An 11,884-nucleotide genomic window follows, 5' to 3' on the forward strand; every position below is an offset into this window, starting at 1 on the left:
CAACTCTCGAGTCTGGAAGTCCAAGGTCAAGACGCTGGCAGATTCAGTGTCTGGTGAGGCACTGTCTGCTTCGTAGATGGCGCCTTCTTGCTTCGCCTCGGTCTGGTGGAAGGGCAAGCAGACCTCCCCACCTAATTGTGAGGGCATCTGCTCCATCTCCAGGGCAGAGCCTCATGACCTGATTGCCTCCTACCACCCCACTTCCAGCCACAGATAAAGGTGTCAACATGAAGGTAGGAGGGCCCTTTGAGTTCAGACCACAGCACCAGCACCCTGTGGTCCTCTCCTTTCCCTGGGAAACCCTGTCCTGCCTCCCAAACCCAGGTCACCACATTAACATGGTTGGTTTCTCAAGAATCTCACATATTTGAAGGAACCAGGGAAACCTGCAAGTGACTGGTTAAAAATGAGAAGAGCAGATGGTGAGTGGTCGAAGGGAGGAGGACAGGCCATTGTAAATATTCGAGAACAATAATAAGAGAAGATATTACAAAAGTCTCACTGTGTCATAAATGAGTTAAGAGCAGGTGGGAAATAAGAGTGGCTGAAAACACACCTGCTGTGTGACATCTCAGTTGGGTACATAAGGAGCATCGGCCTGGTCAAAAGCAGCAGTGGGTGCGTGAGTGTTTCCATCAGAGCCTGGAAGCGGACAGGCCAGATGGTGAGGATGGAGGTGGGCGAGGGAGGAGGTGGGAGGCACGGGAAGACCACTGTGGGGCCGTACCATAAAAGGCGGGAAGTTCCCAAGGCGTGCAGGTCGCCTCCCTCACGTGCCCCTCTCTTCACTTCCCTCAAGGGAAAGATGGTAAATGCGAGTCCAGGACAGGCGGCGGAGCCCTGGACTTCCCACACCTGTGCGGCTAGCACGCGCCCCAGGAGGGGACGCCCGTCACGCCCATGGAGTGGAGCAGGTTCAGGAAGGAACCACGGACAACGTCCGTCTGGTGGGAGGAAGGCGAAGGCAGGACAGCCTGTCGTTCAAGGTCTAAGTGGCCCCACGAAGTGCTGGGAAGCACAGCACCGAGAACCCAGAGCCGCGAGTCCTCGGGATCTGCAGCATCGAGGACGCCGAGCAATACGCCGCCCTGAGGGACCTGCAGCTCGCTTCCCGGCCACCACTGCCCAGTGGAGTGGGCTCCCGAGAGGGACACCTTTATCACTGGGCTCCCCGAAGGCGCCTCTGCCTTCCCTCCCAGGCCAGGGCAAGGCGGCCCACACGCTGCGTGCCAGGCTTGGGTTTAGAATGCTCAAAACTCTGGGACTAGGAGTCTTTAGTCCTGAGTTTGATCTCCTGCCAGCAGATGTCCTTCTCCATCAAACCAAAGGCAAAAGCACCCGGGCCCACTCTCTCATGGTTTCAATTTTCCGAGCCTTGGTTCTTTGGGGGTCTTGCAGCTCATGGAGTGCTGGCCTCCTGCCAAAGCTCTGTCAAGCCCTAGTGTCCCCTCCGATGGGGCGCTGAGGGTTGCTGATCACGAGGTTTCACGGGGTCCACCCTGCATGGCCGAGCAGGCCGAGCTCCGAGCTCTGAGCTGGCCGAGCAGGCAGGGAGGAGGGAGGGCAGCTCTAAGAGTCAGGGCCCCAGGGAGGAGGAAGGAAGGTGACCCTCTTTCTACAGCTGCCACGTGGGCCGGGTGACTCTGATCATCAGAGACCATTGAGACCCTATTTTTGAGAATTGCTTCCCTCCAGCCAGCAGGTGGGGGACTATTGGAGGGGACTGGCCCTGTGCCACCACACACCACCAGACAGAACCCAGTGGGTAGAGGAGCCCTCCCTCAGGCCCTCGTGCTGCCCCTCGGGAGCTGGGTGACATCAGCTGGATGATGTACAAGGGACCCCTGTCACCTGGTGTGGGTCCCCAGTGCTCCACAGGGACTGCAGCAGGCGGCTGGGCACGAGCGGCAGGCAGATGGGTACACATCTGGGGTGGGCTCCCCACCACTAACGTCAGTGAATTATTTCTTCCCCAAGAGGAAAATTCTTGTGGTCTTGATATCACCCAAAAACGATTAGATAAGAAAAATATCCCTGTTCTACATCCAAGAAAATGTGACAGATGTGTCATTTCTGTGAGAATTTGGAGTAAAGCAGGAAGGTGCAGGGTGGTGGGGGAGAGAAAGAGGAGGTGGGGGAGAGAAAGAGGAGGTGGGGGTAAAGAAAAGGAAGTGATGGTCACTGATCACACAGGGCACCTGCTCATCTCCTCTAATGCTGCCCGATGTTCTCTGAGGCGCCTACTATTACTGTCCTTGATTTACATGTTTTGAGGCTGAGGCTAAGGAGCTAGGCACATTTCTAAGTGACAAAGCTAATGAGTGATGAATACATGCTTCAGCACGTGTATCTCAGTCTCACACAGGCAGAGAACGCTGTGCTCAACTCCAGAGCTGGGAGAGCCGACCCTCATTCCTCCTTCACCTTCTCCCTAGCCACCTCTCAAGGTGCCATGTCCCTGTCATTTCCTCAGACCTCCCATAGCTCCCCTGAACCCCTTCATCTCCTTCATCTCAGGCTCATTCCCTACATCACTGTGTGAGTATGGGTTTAGTGTTTGCTGGAGTACTTCGTTTTGGTGGTTATTGTATTATTAGTGTCCAATCCATAAGGAACAAGCCTTCCCTGAGTGAATGGATGAGTGACTGGGTGACAGCCATGTGGCATGGATGATCTGTAGTCTGAACTTTGTCTCAGTGTGCTTCCTGTGCACATCCAGACCTGCTTGTGTTTTTTCGACCAGTCTCTGACTTCTCTTTCTGTCCGGCATTGCTATTGCCTGGGAATCACCCTTGAAACACCTGCTGTGCATTTCATCCATAAAACACCTGGCTAGAACCCTCATTTGTCCTCATTCCTCATTGAGCATCAAGTCATACATGCTCAGCTCTAGCAACAAATGCCTGGAGCGTTAAATACATGGTTGGCAATGTACGATCTTATACACCTAGTAGTACTATGGTGGGCACAAATGTTAATAAATAACAATACAATATCAATGGTCACTTACATTTGTAGAATAATAAATGGTTCGGGAGTCTCTTAATTATTGAATATAATGTTATATTAGATGGAAACTATCACAGGTTATTCACAAAGATGCTCAACATTGATGCTTTGGACTGTCATGTCACTCTGACTGAAGATTAGAGGAAAAAACTTGTGCTGCACAGATTCAAGTCAACATGGCAAATTTGGCTGCTGGATTTCCCCCCACAATACCCCAACACTGTGGTGGTCATTGAAGGCTTATTTGGAAATATCTGGAAGGGCAGCTCCCAAGGCTTTTCAAAGTCCTGACAATCAGCAGGGGCTTCCAAACAGGAGAAGGAGAGTGCCAGGTGACACAGGGACTTTTCAAAATCTGGGGATTTGTTTTCTGGTCACAGAGCAATTTTGCATGGCTCTGTTCTTAAGGTCTAGACTAGTGGTTTAACAGCAGGAGGCCTTTCTCGGGTTGAGATTCTGGAGGAAAGAGGTGAGTGTTTTCCAGCACATTATTCGCCATACATGTCACTTCTTGTTTTCTTTCACTTTTGCAACACTCTGAGACACAGCTTCATTACCAACAGTAGATCTCCATCTAAAGCCAAGTTAACAGTCTCAGAGCCAAAGGACAGCTTGCCCAAGGTCTAGATAAGTGGAAAACTGGACATCTGAACCAAATTTCTATTCTTTCCATTTTATTGTGGGACAAACCGAGGCAACACAAATCAGACATCTGTCATCCTTTCCCCTTTGATAGGATTTCAGGTGTCTTTTTTTCTTAGGTATTTGTTTCCACATTTTTTATCGGTGCATTACACTTGCACATAATGTGGGATTCGTGTTCACAATATAACACTGAATTTGGCCATTTTCATTTCCCAGGGTTTCCTCTTTCCTGTTTCTTTCCCATTGGTTCCTTTCTATGATATCCTCCTTCTCAACTCTCTTTTCCTCTTCCTCTCCAGCTTCCACATAATGAGGAAAACATGATCCCGCACCTTCTGAGTTTGGTTTATGCCACTCAACGTACATTCTCAAGTTCCATCCTTTTTCCTGCAAATGGCATAATTTTATTCTTCTGTATGGATGAACAAACTCAACTGTGTATGTGTGTATGTAGGTACGTATGTGTGTATATATATATATATCACATTTCCTCTGTCTGTTCATCTGTGGGTGGACAGCCAGACTGGCTCCATAGTTTGGCTATTGTGAATTGTGCTGCTATAAACATGGGTGTTTAATTCTTTAGGATAAATATAAAGGTGTGCTATAGGCACACCTTTATATTTATATTGTTTGAGGAAAGTCTTTAATGATTTCCATAGTGCTCATATTAATACATAGTCCCACCAACAGTGTCAAAGTCTTCCTTTTTCTCCACACCCTCTCCAGCAGTTATTATTATCTGTGTCCTTAATGGCTGTCATTCTAACTGGAGTGAAGTTTTGATTTGCATTTTTCTAATTGTTAATGATGTTAAACTTTTGCATGTATTTGTTAGTTTTTTTACTTCTTCTTTTGAGAATTGTCTGTTAGCTCATTTTCCCACTTATTAAATAGAGTGTTTGTTTTTATGGTGTTAAGTTTTTTAATTCTTTATATTTGTTGGATATTAATCCTCCGTTGGAAGAATAGCTAGCAAAGACTTTCTCCCATTCCATAGGTCTTCTCTTCACATTCCTGATTGTTTCCTTTGCTGTACAGAAGCTGATTAGCCTGGTCGTATCCCACTTATTGACACTTGGTATTATTTCCTGAGCTATAAGGTCCTACTAAGAACCTCATTGCCTGTGCCTTGAGTGATGACCATAGCTTTTGTGTAGGTGTTGCAAGGACTCTGTTCTCAATCCTAGATTTCTGAACCATTTTGAGTTGATTTTTTTGTTCATCTTGGGAGATAAGGGCCTAGTCTCAATCTTCTACTGCTGGATAACCAATTTTCTCAGCAATGTTTGTTATAAAAGCTGTCTTTTCTCTAATGTATGTTTTTGGTCCCTTTGCTAAGGATCAGATGACTATATTTGTGTCAGTTTGTCTCTGTGTCTTTCATTCTGTCCCATTGGTCTGTGAGTCGGTTTGTATGCCAGTACCATGCAGTTTTTGTTACTACACCTCTGCAGGATAATTTGAAGTCAGGTATTGGGATGCCATAGGATTGCTTTATTTGGTTTAGAATTGCATTGGTTCTTGAGGGTCTATAATTCTTCCAAATGAATTTTAAGACTATTTCATAGTTCTGTGAAGAATGTCATTGGTATTTTGATGGAGAATGCATTGAATCTGTATATTGGTTTTGGCAGTATGGCCATTTTAACAATATTAATTCTGCCCATCTAAGAACATGGGTGGGGGTCTTTTCATCTTCTGAGGTCTTTCTTCAAAAAAAATTTTTTTCAGTATTATGTTGTTTTCACTGTAGAGGTCTTTCAGCTCCTTGGTTAGATTTATTCCTACTTTTTTTTTTTTTGAGGCTACTGTGAATTGGGTTGTATTCTTAATTTCTTTCTCAGCAGATTCATGGTTAGCATTCAGGAAAGCTGTTGACTATTTATGTTGATTTTGTAACCTGCTACTTTGCTGAATCTGTTGACTAGCCCCATCCATCTTTTTTGTGGAGCTTTCTGAATCTTCTTAGTGTCATATCATACATAGAGACTGATATTTTTACTTTTCCTATCCTATTTTCATTATTTTTTTTCTTGTCTAATTTCTCTGGCTAGAATATTTAGTACCATATTAAATATTTAGTAGTGCATTAAATTAAATATATATTAAAATTAATAATAGTGAATATTCTTATCTTGTTCCAGATTTTAAAGAAAATTATTCAGTTTTTCTCCTCTTTACTAAGAGGTAGGCTTTTTGTTTTTCATACATAGCCTTTATGATGCTGAGATAGGTTTCTTCTATTCCCCCACTTCTTCACCATTTCTATCATGAATATTTGTTAAATTTTGTTGAAGACTTTCTCTGCATCTATTCAGATGACCAAGTGGTTTTTCTCCTTAATTCTATTTATTTGATTAATTATATTTATTGATTTGCATATGTTAAACCATCCTTGCATCCCTGAGATAAAACTAAATTAATCATGATGTGCAATCTTCTTCATATATCTTGAATATAATTTGCTAATATTTTATTAAGGATATTGCAACTAAGTTCATAAGGGATATTTATTTGTGCTTTTCTTTTCTTGATTCTTTTTTATGTATGAGTTTGATACTGACTTCATAGAATGAATTTGGAGCTGTTCTATCCTTCTATTTCATGGAATAATTAGGGGAATATTGGCATTAATTATTTTAAAGGGATCGTAGAATTCAACTGATAATCTATCTGGTCATAGTCTTTTCTTTGTTGAAAAGTTTTTTATTACTGCTTCCACCTCATTACAAGTTACTGCTCTGTTTACATTTTCTAGGTCTTCTTGATTTAATTTTGGCTGGTCAGATATATCTAGAAATGGATCCATTTTGTTGCAGTTTTCTAATTTATTGGAGTATAAATATTCAAAATAGTCCCTAATGATCTTCTAGATTTTTGTAATATCTGTAGCGATCTTTCCTTTTTTATCTCTAATTTTATTAATTTTTATCTTTTCTCTTTTGCTTTTGGTTGTTTTTTCCAAGAGTATATTGTATCATTATTCTTGTTTGATTCTAAAAGTTTTTATAATTTCTCTCCAGATTTCTTCTATCACCAATTCATCATTCAGAAGTATATTATTCAATCTCCACATTTGTATAATCTATACAGGGTTTTTGTTGTTGATTTCTAACTTTATTCAAGTATGATCTGATAAGGCACAAGGAATAATATACTCTTTTTTTGTATTTAGTAGGAGTTGCTTTGTGACCTAAAATATGGTCTATTATGGAGAAGATTCCATGAGCTATTGAGATAAAGTGTCTTCAGCTATTGTTGGATGAAATGTTCTATATACATTTGTTAATGTTAATGAAAAATTCTATATATGTCCACTTGATTTATAATATTTTTTAGACCCAAAGAGTCTTTACTTACTTTATGTCTGGATGGCCTATTGGTGAGAAAAGTGTGTTGGAATCACTCTCTATTATTTTACTAGGCCTATCTGAGGCCTTAATTCAAGTAGTTTCTCTTTATATAATTAAGTGAACCAATATTTGGTGCATAGATACTTATTATCATTAAGTCTTCTTGTTAGATTGTTTTCTTTATCAGTATGAAATAACTTTTTTTGTCTCTGCTGATTAATTTTGACTTGAAGTTTGCTTTATTGGATATGAGAGTAGCTACTTCTGCTTCTTTAGAGGCTCCATTTGCATGGTTTTTCAATTTCTATTCTATCACTTTCAGCCTGTGGCCATCTTTGCCTGCAAGGTGAGTCTCTTGCAAACAACATATAGTTTTGTCTTGTTTTTACTTCATTCTGCCAGCCTAGATCTTTTAATTAGAGAATTGAGATCATTTACATGTATTCTTAGTATAGACTCATGTTTATTGAATCCTCCCATTTTGATTTATTTCACATGTTTAATCTGGGCATGTTTCTCATTTGCTTAGCTACTCTTCAAATCACATTTATTCTTTTGTGAGCTCTGCTTTTTGTTGTTGTTGTTGTTGTTTTATTTCATCTGCGTGAAGTATTTAAGTATTTCCTCTAGTGTCAGTTTAGTAGCCCTGAATTATTTTATTTTGTACTTATCATGGAAGGTACTTTCCTCTCTAATTTTGAAGGATAGCTTTTCTGGTTAGAGCAATATTGGTTGACAGTTTTCTTTCAGGTCTTGGAACACATCACAAGTCCTCCTCACTTTTAGAGTTTGTGCAAAGAAATCAGAAGTAGTTCTGATTTGCTTGCCTCTAAATGTGACCTGAATTTTTTCTCTTGAGATTTTTAAAATTCTATCCTTGTTCTATATGTGGGCATTTTAACTATAATGTGTTGAGGAAAGATCTTTTTTATTTTTGAGGTTTTTTTAATCTTCTGTGTTTTCAGTTGTGAAAGCTCTGTATCTAGTTGTTCATATTATTATTTTTAAAAAATATTTATTCTTAATTTTTTTATGTGGACACAATATCTTTATTTTACATTTACGGGTGCTGAGGATCGAACCCAGTGCCTCATGCATACTAGGCGAGCACTCTACCACTGAGCCACAACCCCAACCCCTCATATTATTCTTAAGGTGTGAATTTTTTTTTATTATTTACCTGGAGAGGTTATCATTCCATTAGCCTGCATCTCACGTCCCTCTACAATTCCCATAATTCTTTTATTTTTTGTACTGGGGATTGAACTTAGGGGCACTCAACCACTGAGCCACATCCCCATCCCTATTGTGTATTTTATTTAGAGACAGGATCTCACTGAGTTGCTTAACACCTCATTTTTTCTGAGGTTGGCTTTGAACTTGCAATCCTCCTGCCTCAGCCTCCTGAGCTGCTAGGATTATAGGCAAGTGCTTTCGTGCTTGGCTCTACTGATTCTCAAATTTGATCTCTCAATATTGACTCAGAATTCTTACATTTTCTGACCATGGTTCTTCCTTTTCTTTCATTTCTGGATGTTTATGGCTGCTCCCTTTGTTTTCTAGCTCTGAGATTCTGTCTTCAGCATGTTCTACTCTATCAAAAAACTGAACATTTTATTTGATTTATTTGATTTTTGTTTTTCATTTCCAAGATTTCTGTTTAGTTCTTTTTAATATCTCTATCTCCTTATTGAATTTCTAATTCTTATCCTTTCCTAACTTCCTTAATTCATTTAGTTTTTTTTCTGTGTTCTTTTGGAATTCATTTTAATCATTTAATTCATTTTAATTTGGAATTCATAATTTTAATCATTGTTTGAAATTCTTTTTATGATATTTCATTTACTTCAAGATCTTTGGAGTCAGTTGCTAGTGAATCATGAGCTTTAGGAGACTTACGTCACTTTTCTCCTCTTATATTCCGGTTTTGGTTTGCTTGAACTACGGGGATGGATTTCTCTTTGACTCTCTGTGTGGTTCTTTTTAGGGCACAGCCTTCTCTTGACCAGTGGTCCCAGGTGACCTGGATTGACACCTTCCTCATGGGTCTGGTATCCACAGCCCTCTGTGTTAATTGTCTCATTTTTGCTGTGGGAATGGGTGTCTGTGAATGGGACCTGAGAATTCATGCCTACCCATTTGTGCTTGGGGTCTGGTTGTTAATTGGGGTTTTTGCCTCTTCTGTTCTTTGTATTGAAATGTAGCTATAGTTTGGGTGTAGTTAATCTGTCTGTGGAACCAGGTGCACTGTCTTCTGTTGAATTCAGTGCAGCGTCAGAGACTCTACATTGTGAAATTGTAGTGTTCCTTTAGATCCTCAGCACCTCACAGAAGGGCGGGAAACAGACAAGAGCAGCAACCAGTACAAACAATGTGCGGCCTTAAAATAAATACCTGATGTTCACTCTGACACCTGCAATATGAATTAACCCCAAAATAGGAATGGTGGGGTCAGCAACTGCCAAGAGCAAAACAGAAGTAACCATGCACTGGATGTGGTGATGAAGTAAATCGTAGGCATCAGCCACGTCTACGTAGCAGCAACAATTGCAAAGCATAATGGTGGCCAGGGGTTATATAAAACAAATGGTTCTAAAAGGTGGTAAAAATTCAGCTCATTAAAAGCAATAAAAATGTGATAAGAAGGTAGAAGAGAATTCAGAATGTTCATAATATGAACAGAGGGAAAGCAGAACAGATACCGCAAGTGGTGGTTATAAAGAAGGAGAAAGAATGGGAAAAACAAAATAGTGGATAGTTACTGCACACACCCAACCTGTCAGCTTTCCATTTCTTTGAGAGAGAGACAAAGGGACAGACAGAGAGAGAGAGAGAAGGAAAGAGAGAAGAAAGCATGCATGTAAGGGCTGGGGGCTGCCAATCCCTTCCTCTTTTTCTGTTGCTCAATAGGAACTTGTTGAAATAGCTCTAGGTTTCTTCTCACCAGTGTGGGGTAGGATGGAACGGGGGACTGCTGCAGAGGTCTCTGTGGGGGTTCATTGGAGGGGGTTCACATCTAATCAGGCCTTAGGGACTTTGTGGGATGAAATCTGCTCCAGAAATAACAGGTCGACACATCCCTAGGGACTCATATCTGCCTATTCCTGGCCCTCTTCATTGGGTCACATAACCTGCCAGACTCAAAAGGAAAGCAAGTTGGACATTCCTCTATTTTTCTGACCGGTATCCCCTGCGTACAATCTTCTCTGTGCCTCTTTCCCTCACATTCGGCCAGGCCCACAGGACCCCACACCTCAGAACTTTGCCAGGAGAGGGTGGTAAATTCGTTATGATCTCCCTTGCTCCTGTAGCCACAAGCTGAAGTGTGACCTCCTCAAAAATGGCTCCCACTTCAGCTGTTTGCCAGAGAGAGATACCCAGCACGATTCAGACCTCAGGGCATGGTGCAGCCTCTGGTTCAGCTTAGCTCAAGCTGTTTCTCCGATCTGTAGACTTTCATGCCAAATCTGCCCACTGTGCTTCTCTCTGTGTTGTCCGTCCCTCTGTGGTGGACTGGTACTACTTCTGCAACCAAACTAGTCCCAAAGTTCTCTTTCATGGTCTTACTTCGATGCACCCAAATTTGTGAGTTTCTAAGACACTCTATCTAATATTCAGTTTTAGTGAAATCTCTCTTTCAACCAGCTCAGTGAGAAGCAGGACACTTGCTGCTTGAATCCCAAGCCACAGAGCAACTGGGGACACTGCCCTCCTCTCATCCACCATCTTGAATCCTTCCTTTGTGCTTTTTTTCTTTTAAGCACAGATATTTATGGCACTCCCATTACGTGCCAACTACCACATAGTGCTTGAGGAAACTCTTTAAACAACGAAGATTCAGCTTCTTATTCCATGAATCTGTAAGGGATTCCATACTTAATATCGTGGTGATTTTAATGTAACGTCAGAACTGCAGGCTTGGCATCTGTAAATTCAGCAGCCGACTGAGGCACTCATGTTCTGGCCATAGAGCTCCTCCCCTGCCAGTCCTGAAATTTCTCCCAAAGCATTCAAACCCCTAAGTCAAGGTGAGATTTCCTCTTCTAGATTGCAATCCTGCTTTGACAGAGGTAGGGTTCCTGTTCTGCTGTTGAGTTTACCAACTCCCTCAAATTTTCAGAAAACCTCTGGCTTTCAAAGCCAGGGAAGTTCCCCAGGTATCTCTGGGAGAATGTGTGCAAAGCTCATCTGCCCCCTTGTGGTTGGTGCAGGAGTTTTGGGGCCTGAAAGTTACACAATTCACATTTATTTTACTACTTTATCTTATTTTACTTTGTCTCATTTTATTTGTCTGTGTCCCTATTGCCCACCTGCCTGCTGGCCTGCAGGGAATTCATATCTGGGTTGGCCTTGGCCAGCACCCTAAGGCTCTTGAGGAAGGCCTACTGCTTCCAGACCATCATAACATCAAAGAGACTGAGTTAAGCCAGCTACAAGGCCATCGGCATGTGTTCAATTTTAAAAGAGGAGCTCAAAGGGTTTGTAACACTGGGTGCACACAAAATAGGAAATGGATATTAAATTGAAGAGTCTATATGATTAAAGGAGGAAGCTACAGAGAAGGTACCAGTCAACGAGGTCCAAACGTTAGTGGTTGATACATGATATATACCAGTTAATGTGAATCAAGTAGCCAAAAATATAATCAAAATTGTTGACTTTTTAAAACAACGCCTTAACTCTAAAAAGAAAGAAAGAAAGAGCTGTAGATTTCTTCAACATGATGGGTCATATCTATGCACTGGGTCTGTTGCTTTGTTGGTGACCCCTGTTGCCACCCACTCTCAGGCACATGAAACCAATTATTTGGTTTTTTTAGAGATGAGAATTAACTGGGGGGCTTCTCACTTGGTTGCTCATGTGTGAAATGCCAT

Source organism: Ictidomys tridecemlineatus, chromosome 12, assembly GCF_052094955.1.
Source record: "Ictidomys tridecemlineatus isolate mIctTri1 chromosome 12, mIctTri1.hap1, whole genome shotgun sequence".
Taxonomy (NCBI): domain Eukaryota; kingdom Metazoa; phylum Chordata; class Mammalia; order Rodentia; family Sciuridae; genus Ictidomys; species Ictidomys tridecemlineatus.